The sequence below is a fragment of the Oryctolagus cuniculus genome, chromosome 10 (assembly GCF_051225735.1).
Source record: "Oryctolagus cuniculus isolate XC-2025 breed Fujian yellow rabbit chromosome 10, ASM5122573v1, whole genome shotgun sequence".
Lineage (NCBI taxonomy): Eukaryota > Metazoa > Chordata > Mammalia > Lagomorpha > Leporidae > Oryctolagus > Oryctolagus cuniculus.
In genome coordinates, this window is record NC_142876.1 from 610,124 (window position 1) to 619,151 (window position 9,028).

The window sequence follows — 9,028 nt, forward strand, 5'->3', positions numbered from 1 at the left end:
GTGCCCTCCTGGGAAACTCTGGGCCCAGCAGCGGGGACTGGACACAGCCGGACAAAACTGAGTGGCGCTGTGTGCGGCCCTGGGTCTCCCCGGGGTTCCTTGCTCTGGGCGCCCTGACCATGGGTGCTTCCCCTCTGGTTCTCCTGGGTCCCCGCTGCTGCCTGTAGCCTCAGTGCCCTCCTGACCTCGACCTTTGACCTCTGCAGACCTTCCTGCAGGCGGGGCCGGGCCGCCCTGGAACCACTGGGCGTGTGTGTGCTTAGGGCGGCTGCTGGCTCCGGCAGGCCTGGGGTCCTCCTCCGGCACAGGTCGGCCTGCTGGACTGCTCCGGTGGGGCCTCCTCCCGTCCCCGTAACTGGTCAGGGTTCCTGACCCGCGTGCTGATCTCGGCTTTCCCGCAAGAAGTGTGGCCCGCTCTGGAGTCTTGTGCACTTGCCCCGCCCCCTGCCCCCCCTGGAGTCTTGTGCAATGGCCCCGCCCACTGCCCCCACTCTGGAGTCTTGTGCACTTGCCCCGCCCCCTGCCCCCCAGTCTTGTGCACTGGCCCCGCCCACTGCCCCCACCATGGAGTCTTGTGCACTTGCCCCGCCCCTGCCCCCCCTGGAGTCTTGTGCACTGGCCCCGCCCACTGCCCCCAGGAGGCCCCTCCGCCTGCTGCCCACTGGGCGCCATGGCCTTCTGCTCGTGGGCCCTCTGTGTCCCGTCCCCCTCGTGGCTCAGAAATGTTGTGTTTGGCCCCATCTCTGGGGTTTCCGCGCGACATCAGGACACAGGACTTGCTGGACACCCGTGCGTGTCATGCATTTTCCCGACACCCGTGACAAGTGGCCCTGACAGGAGGTGTGAGTGACGCTCTCAGAGAGCGTGGCCATCGCTGGCGCAGTCTCGTGTGGGCTGTGTGGGTGCCGGGGCTGTGTCCAGCCGATGCTGCGGTGGGTCTGAGCCAGCCCCGTCCTGGGGCGCAGACTCAGGGGGCCCTGGCGTTCGGGCTGGGGGGCGTGGACCGGGTTCTCCCGGCTGGCGGGGTGGGGGGTGCAGCGGGGCGGCGGCCGAGGGCGTCTAGACAGGCTCCTGCCGTCTGGCCTGCAGGCCGTGCTCCGCCGAGCTGCGAGCTGCGCCAGCGGTGACTCAGCGGGCGCCGTCCCAGCCCTGATGAGGCCCCGGCCGCGGCGATAAATTCCGGCCTGGCTGCTGGGCGACGTGGCTCCCGTGTGGTTTCCGAGCTGTGCTGTGCGTCTGGACCGCTGTGAGCTAATTTTGAGTCTGTGCAGTCCAAACGCCACCGGCTGAAACAGAACTCGCTTTCAGACCGTGGCCCCGGGTTCACAGCAACCGGGGGGAGGGAGGCTGAGCCGGGACAGCTGCCCGGGGCTCCCTCTGCGAGGGGCCGGGGCCGGGGCTTGGCGGCTTTGCTGACGAGGGGCCTGGGCAGCCACAGCAGGGCCGGGAGCCCCAGGCCGGCGGCTGCCAGCGCGTTCAGGAGCAGCCCTGTGGGGATCGGGGCCGCAGGCTGCCCTCTGTCAGCTCGGCTGGCAAGCGCCTGGCCTGGGGCCTCACTCCGCCGGGCGCAGCTTCGAGCTCCCGGAGCTCGGGCTGCCGGCTTGCAGGCTGGGGCGGCCGAGGTGACCGGAGGGCCAGCGGCTTGCTTTTGAGAGCAGTGCGACCGGGGAGGACTGTGGGGTTCCCAGAAGGGACCAGAGGACATGGGAGGGGGCACCCCTGGGGCCGCCCGGTGCGCCCGACTGCCCGGGAAGCCAGCACCTGTCTGTCTTTGAAGCCAGCACCCTGACTGCCCGGGAAGCCAGCACCTGTCTGTCTTTGAAGCCAGCACCCTGTCTGTCTTTTCCACAGGTGTGGAGCTCACAGCCACTGGAGTGCTCCCACGGCGACAAACCTCACACGTCCAGGTGAGACGGCCGGGGCCGGGCGGAGGAGCTCGTTGAGGGGGTGTGCATGCTGGGGGGAGGGAGCTCCAGCTGCTCTTGGCCCCCGGGGTGCCGAGGAGGGTTGGGGCTGGGGCAGACCCACCTGCGTCAGGGCCGGACCTGGTGCCTGGTGTTGCGGCCACTTCCGCATCCGCAACTTGGGAAGAAGAATCCCTCTCCCGTGGGCGGGCTCAGCGGGGCAGTCAGTGCTGGCCACCCTGAGGCCCTGCGGATGGCGAAGCCCTGTAGCGACTGCGCCTGCGGCCAGGGGCCAGCACGAGGGACTGTCCACCTCGGCTCGCGAGCCCCCGGGAAAGGCTCTGCTGCCCCCGAGGCACCTCAGCGGGGCCGCGGCACGTCTGCCTTAGCTAGAAACGACTGCTCAGAGACCCAGTGCTCGGCGCTTCGTGTGTGCGTTTCTGGTGTCGGGACGACGTGGACGCGCCAGGCCGCAGGCGGACAGAGTGACAGGACCAGAGCGATCTTCCACCTGCAGCCTCACTCCCCAGATGCCCACAACGGTCAGGGCTGGGCCGGGCGAAGCTAGGGCCCAGGAACTCCGCTGGGCCTCCCGCGTGGCTGGCAGGGGCCCAGGTCCCTGTGCCTGCACCTGCTGCCACACCCGGTGCACTGGCAGAGTCGGATAGGAAGTGGCGCGGCCAGGACTCCAGCTGGCACTCCAGCGTAACGTGCCGGCGTTGTAGGCTGGGACTTGAACTGTGGTCCTCACCACCCAAACGCACAGCTGCTTTGGGAGCTTTGAGAATCTCCACTGGAAGGTTCATCTTCCGAGTCTGCCCCTTCCCTGACCCCTCCAAGGTCCTGGACCACAGACCCGGGAGGAGGGTGTAGGGCTGGGTCCAGCAGCTTTTGCTGCTCTATAACCAGGAGCCTGCACTGTACTTGTCCAGGAGCCCTCAGTGCACGTGGCCAGAAGCCCTCAGTGCACTTGTCCAGGAGCCCTCAGTGCATGTGGCCAGGAACCCTCAGTGTACTTGATTGAGGAGCCCTCAGTACACGTGTCCAGGAGCCCTCAGTGCATGTGGCCAGGAGCCCTCAGTGTACTTGATCCAGGAGCCCTCAGTGTACTTGATCCAGGAGCCCTCAGTGCACTTGGCCAGGAGCCCTCAGTACATGTGGCCAGGAGCCCTCAGTGTACTTGATTGAGGAGCCCTCAGTGCACTTGGTCAGGAACCCTCAGTGTACTTGTCCAGGAGCCCTCAGTGCACGTGGCCAGGAGCCCTCAGTGCACTTGTCCAGGAGACCTCAGTACACGTGGCCAGGAGACCTCAGTGCATGTGGCCAGGAGCCCTCAGTGTACTCGATTAAAGAACCCTCAGTACACGTGGCCAGGAGCCCTCAGTGTACTTGTCCAGGAGCCCTCAGTGTACTTGATCCAGGAGCCCTCAGTGCACTTGGCCAGGAGTCCTCAGTACACGTGACCAGGAGCCCTCAGTGTACTTGTCCAGGAGCCCTCAGTGCACGTGGCCAGGAGCCCTCAGTGTACTTGATTGAGGAGCCCTCAGTACACGTGTCCAGGAGCCCTCAGTGCATGTGGCCAGGAGCCCTCAGTGTACTTGATCCAGGAGCCCTCAGTGCACGTGGCCAGGAGCCCTCAGTGCATTTGGCCAGGAGAGCTGAAGCTGTGCTGGGGACACTGGAATCCATCCAGACTGCCCGGATCAGAGAGGGGCTGGGGGACTTGTGCGTGTGGGGATGCCTACACTGGGCTCCGCCTGCTCTTGCTGCAGCCTCTGAACTGGGCAGGTTCCTGGGAGCCTCTGCCCTCCGTGACCTCACTGTGAGAACTCTGTGCTCGCCCGACTGGTCTGTCTTTGATTCACAAGTTTTATCAGGGTCTTCAGGGAGTGCGCTGGGGATCTGCACCGGCTGTGTGTGTGGTGGGGGGAGGGGCTCCATGGGGCAGAGTCACAAGCCCCAGGAGCTTCCCTAAGTGTCCCGGCCACCTGCCCTGCTGGGCTCCCTGGAATCCTGAGCACTGGGAGTTAGCCCGGGAGCCGAGCTCCTCTTCCCAGGAAGGGTGTGGGCCCACTCTGGGGGCGTCCTAGACCTGGCCAGCAGCAGTCTCCACTCACGGGGGCCGGGCTGTTCCTCTCGCACAGCGCTGCCTGCACCGGCCCAGGGCCATCTGCTTTGGGCTGCCTGGAGTCCGCGTGGGGCGGGGGTGCCCGTCAGTGGACAGAGAGGCCTGCCTCCGCCCTGGCTCCCAGCCCTGCTGCTGGACACGGGTGCCGGGCATCTCCTGAGCTCCATGCACAGGAAACCCCTTGTCATTCCTGGCAGGTGGCTGCCCCCGAGGCAGCGCCGGCTCGGGCTCCCTGCCTACCTCCTCCCACCCCCCGGGGCACAGGTGGACCACAAGCATGGAGGGGCCAGCGGCACTGAGCGGGCGCCAGGTGAGTGGCCGGGCCCTGCTCTCGGGAACAGGGGCTCTGGCTGCCAGCCCACTCAGTGTCCACCCCTGCCTGTGGAACGGGGAGACAGCAAGTTGTGTTCAGTCGTTTTGTGAACCATTGTCACCAGCCCCGGGAACTGAGACACTGGGCCGTGATTCCAGGTGAGCCAGGCTTGTCCTCAGGGCACCCCCAGGTCCCCAGCACACCCTGGGCAGGGCCCGTGGCCCTCTGTGCCCCCAGCTCCCAGCAGGGCCTGGCTTGTGGCCCCATCGGGTCCCTTCTCCAGGCGGCTGCTTCGGCTCCAGGTCCACAGACCGTGCTCGATGCAGGGCAGCACCTGTGCCAGGCCAGGCGGCTCCTGCACCCGGTGGGCGGAGCGGGAGACTTGAGACGCCCTCGCCCAGCAGTGCCAGGGCCGCCCTCCCGGCAGATGGGCAGCCACAGCCGCCGTCGGCTGCTCCGGTCACGGTTCTTTTAAGGAAGGGCATTTGCTGAGGGAGGGACCGGGGCTGAGATCGGGTCCACCTGAGCACTGCCCGGGAGCCCAGACACTGCAGGCCGGAGCAGGAGGAGCTGTGTGTGCCGGGACACGTGTGTGAGCAGTGTCCTGTGTATGTGTGTGTGCATGCGTGTGTATGATGTGCACGTGTGAGCAGTGTCCTGTGTATGTGTGTGTGCATGCGTGTGTATGATGTGCACGTGTGAGCAGTGTCCTGTGTATGTGTGTGTGCATGCGTGTGTATGATGTGCACGTGTGTGAGCAGTGTCCTGTGTATGTGTGTGTGCATGCGTGTGTATGATGTGCACGTGTGTGAGCAGTGTCCTGTGGATGTGTGTGTGTATGTGTGTGTATGATGTGCACGTGTGTGAGCAGTGTCTTCTCTGCATGTGTGTGACAGGTGCACTGAGAAAAGGTATGTGTGTGTATGCACGTGTGTGACATGTGCACTGTGTGAACAGGGTCTTGTCTGCATGTATATGTGCGGCATGTACACATGTGTAGTGTCTTATCTGTGCATGTGCATGTGTGTGGTGTGTGCATGTGTGAGCAGCATCTTGTCTGTGTTTGTGTGTGTTCAGTGTGAGAAGTGTCCTGTCTGTGTGCACGTGTGTGCACATACATGAGCAGTGTCCTAACTTCACTGGGTTTTCCTCTCTGACGCGCCCCTCCAGCTGAGGGGGCCTCTGTCGATTCTTCTGCCTCCAGGGGCCGCTGGGGTCAGGGTCCCTGCAGACGTGACCCGGGTGACCTCGGGGCCTGACACGGCCGTGGGCCCCGCAGAGCTCAGCACGGGGCCAGGGCTGCCGTGGGGCAGACTCCTGGTGCAGGCATCCCGGAGGTGCAGGGGAGAAGCTTCTGGAAGGTTCCACATGCCCGTGCATCAGGGAAGGCCACCGCCCCCCCCCCCCCACCTTGGGGGTCAGTGGAGATCTCTGTGGCCCCTCTATGTCATGGGCAGGTGCCCCACGGAGAGTCCGTGTCCTGCTCTGCTCATCCCCACGGAGAGTCCGTGTCCTGCTCTGCTCATCCCCACGGGGCCAGGCGGCCGTGTCACCCAGGGCAGGACTGCGATGTGCTCACTGCAGTCACGCTCAGCCCCTGGGCCCCCCATGGTCCTCCTGGAAGTCGGGCTGGACAGGGCCAGGTCAGGCTGGACACAGCTGGGGTGACACAGGCTGAGCGCCCACTCCCACTCGCTCCCTACACCCCCACGTGGAGGGGCTTGACCTGGGCTCCCGCCCTCAACGGCCACTGTGCCCACTCTCTGGGCACTTTGGGGGCCATTTTGGGTGGGTGGGAAGGGGTGAGGGTGCCACTCCTGCCCCACCCTGCCGGGCTCCTCCCCCACCCAGCCCCCAGTCTGCTAAGCTTGCGGCCAGCTGGAGGTGTCTCGGGGGCCCACGTGCCCCCCGCCAGCTTCCATAAGATCTGGGCCCTCAGTGACCCCGTTTCCTGGTCCACTGTCGAGGCCTGGGGGCGTCCCGTGCTCAGCGAGCTGCAGACCACGGCGGGGGCGGTGGGGGGCTGCACACGGTGGGTGCACACAGGCACACGGCCCGCGCAGAGAGCTCTGTGCACACGCAGGCAGCACAGGAAGGCTCAGCCGCACGCAAGGCCTGTGAAGCTCACGCTGGGACCCTGGCCGTTCCCTCGCAAAGCCAGCTGTCCCCATAGGAGCCGCCCCAAGGGCGGGGGCCGAGCCCTGCATCCCTGAAATGCTCCCGGGGGAGGGGGAGAGCTGGCTGTGCCCCAGCCCCGGGGCCAGGCTCGCCGGCGGGGAGAGGCTGTTTGGATGAGGGCCATGGCGAGCTGTTGTTCACCGGGATTTTAACTCTTGGACAAAAAGCATTTTCTTTTGTTTGAAGCTTTTTTGTGCATGCCATGATCTCCCTGCCTCACGGAGACGCATGGAATGCATTAAGACAAAGTTTTTCCAAACGGAAAACCTGGGAGGGAAGCCCCAAAGCCAGTGCCGGACTTAGGTCTGCAGTTTCACCTGCCTGCCTCCAACGTTTCTCTTCCCGTCAGCACAGGGCTACCCAACCAGGAGGGCTCAGCAGCCATGCGGGGGCCGGGCCACGGGGACCCTCCTTCCCCTCCCCTCCCCTCCCCCGGCAGCCTGGGGGTGCTGCCGCGGCTCCGTGGGCGGCCGGGAGCGGCCGGGGCCCCAGGGGCTCATCTGTGGTGTGAACAGCTGTCTTGGCGACTGTGAGTAAGGGCGTGAACAAAGTCGCAGGCCGTGGAAACGACGCTCGGGCCGCTCACCTGTCCGTCACGTTTTTGGCACTTCCCCTCTCCGCAGCACGCCTGGCCGGTGGCCTTCCCTGATGCACGGGCATGTGGATCCTTCCAGAAGCGTCTCCCCCTGCACCTCCGGGATGCCTGCACCAGGAGCCTTCCCCACAGCAGCCCTGTCCCCTGCAGTGGGCGAAGGCAGCAGCCCATGCTGAGCTCTGCGGGGCCCACGGCCGTGTCAGGCCCCGAGGTCACCCGGGTCACGTCTGCAGGGACCCTGACCCCAGCGGCCCCCCAGCATCTGGCCTCTGCGTTAACCGTGGGGGCTCCAAGACCCTGCCCCCGGGGGCTGACGGTAGAACGAGGGTGAGGACCCCGCTGCTCCATTTCAAATGCGTCTTGACCTTGGCCGTCACCAGGCCTGCTCTTGGCCACATTGCCGCGTGGGCCTCCATGCCCAGCCCAGTACCACATCTGCCTTCACGGCTCTCAGGCCTGCAGTCTGTCTGATCATCGCCAGATTTCTCCCAGACCCCAGCCACGTAGGGGTTAACACTGCCGTGCGTGCTTCCACTGGAACAAAGCCCAGACTCCAGGGCGCGCCTGCTGCCCGCCGCCCACCTCGTGAGTCCCGCTGAGCCCACGCTGGGACTCGGGCCCTTCCAGCCCTGTGGCTGACGAGTGTACGACTGCCCGTGGGCAGCGAGGCCCCGCTCTGGGGTCTGGTGCCAGGACGTGGGCTGGGCCGGTGCATCCTTGCCGGGGGTTCCCAGCCCTCCTCGGCGCACCCCTGTCCGGCTCCTCCGCCTCCTTGTCTAATCTTATTTCGTTAAAGTAACAGGGTTTGTTATTATTGTTATTGGAGACATACAAATATTGGGACTCCATCCAGGTCTGGCACCTGAGCCGTCACCGCTGCCTCCCAGGTGCGCAGGGGGCTGGCGTAAGGGCAGAGCCGGCACTGAACCAGGCGCCCGACAGCGTCTCCACTGCGGGGCCACAGCCCTGCCCGGATCGACAGCTTTGAAGGTGCCGCCGCGTTCTGACGGCCTGGGTGGGCCCTCCACGCAGGAGGCTCCCGCTGTCACGAGTGGAGGATGGGCTGGGTGTGGGAGGTGTCGGCCCCACTTCCCCACAGCCCTCGAGTCAGCGAGGAGAGAAGCAGCAGGTGGACAATCTCGCTGTCATCATCACTTCTAGCACGAAAGCCTTCCGAGTGGCAGACAGGGAGAAGCAAAGCAGAAGTGTGCAGCAGGGAATGAAATGGGGCGAGGAGGGCACAGGCAGAGCTGCGGGCACATCCCCCACACCAACCACGTTAGCACACAGCCCCCAGGGTGCACTCACAGGCCAGGTCACCCCAGGGTGCACACTCACAGGCCAGGTCAGCCCCAGGGTGCACACTCACAGGCCAGGTCAGCCCCAGGGTGCACACTCACACAGGCCGGGTCAGCCCCAGGGTGCACACTCACAGGCCAGGTCAGCCCCAGGGTGCACACTCACACAGGCCAGGTCAGCCCCAGGGTGCACACTCACAGGTCAGGTCAGCCCCAGGGTGCACACTCACAGGCCAGGTCAGCCCCAGGGTGCACACTCACACAGGCCAGGTCAGCCCCAGGGTGCACACTCACAGGCCAGGTCAGCCCCAGGGTGCACACTCACACAGGCCAGGTCAGCCCCAGGGTGCACACTCACACAGGCCAGGTCAGCCCCAGGGTGCACACTCACACAGGCCAGGTCAGCCCCAGGGTGCACACTCACAGGTCAGGTCAGCCCCAGGGTGCACACTCACACAGGCCAGGTCAGCCCCAGGGTGCACACTCACACAGGCCAGGTCAGCCCCAGGGTGCACACTCACAGGCCAGGTCAGCCCCAGGGTGCACACTCACACAGACCAGATCAGCCCCAGAGTTCACACTCACACAGACCAGGTCAGCCCCAGGACACAC

The 9,028-nt window shown here is 65.6% G+C and overlaps 1 non-coding gene across 1 annotated transcript; it reads left to right on the plus strand.

Moving 5' to 3' along the window:
• Positions 1 to 1,119: 1,119 nt before the first annotated feature.
• On the plus strand, positions 1,120 to 7,927 carry LOC127489262 (uncharacterized). The gene is made up of 3 exons (XR_011379149.2): positions 1,120 to 1,246; positions 1,852 to 1,907; positions 7,147 to 7,927. It is a non-coding gene; the product is annotated as an uncharacterized LOC127489262 (transcript).
• Positions 7,928 to 9,028: the final 1,101 nt, after the last annotated feature.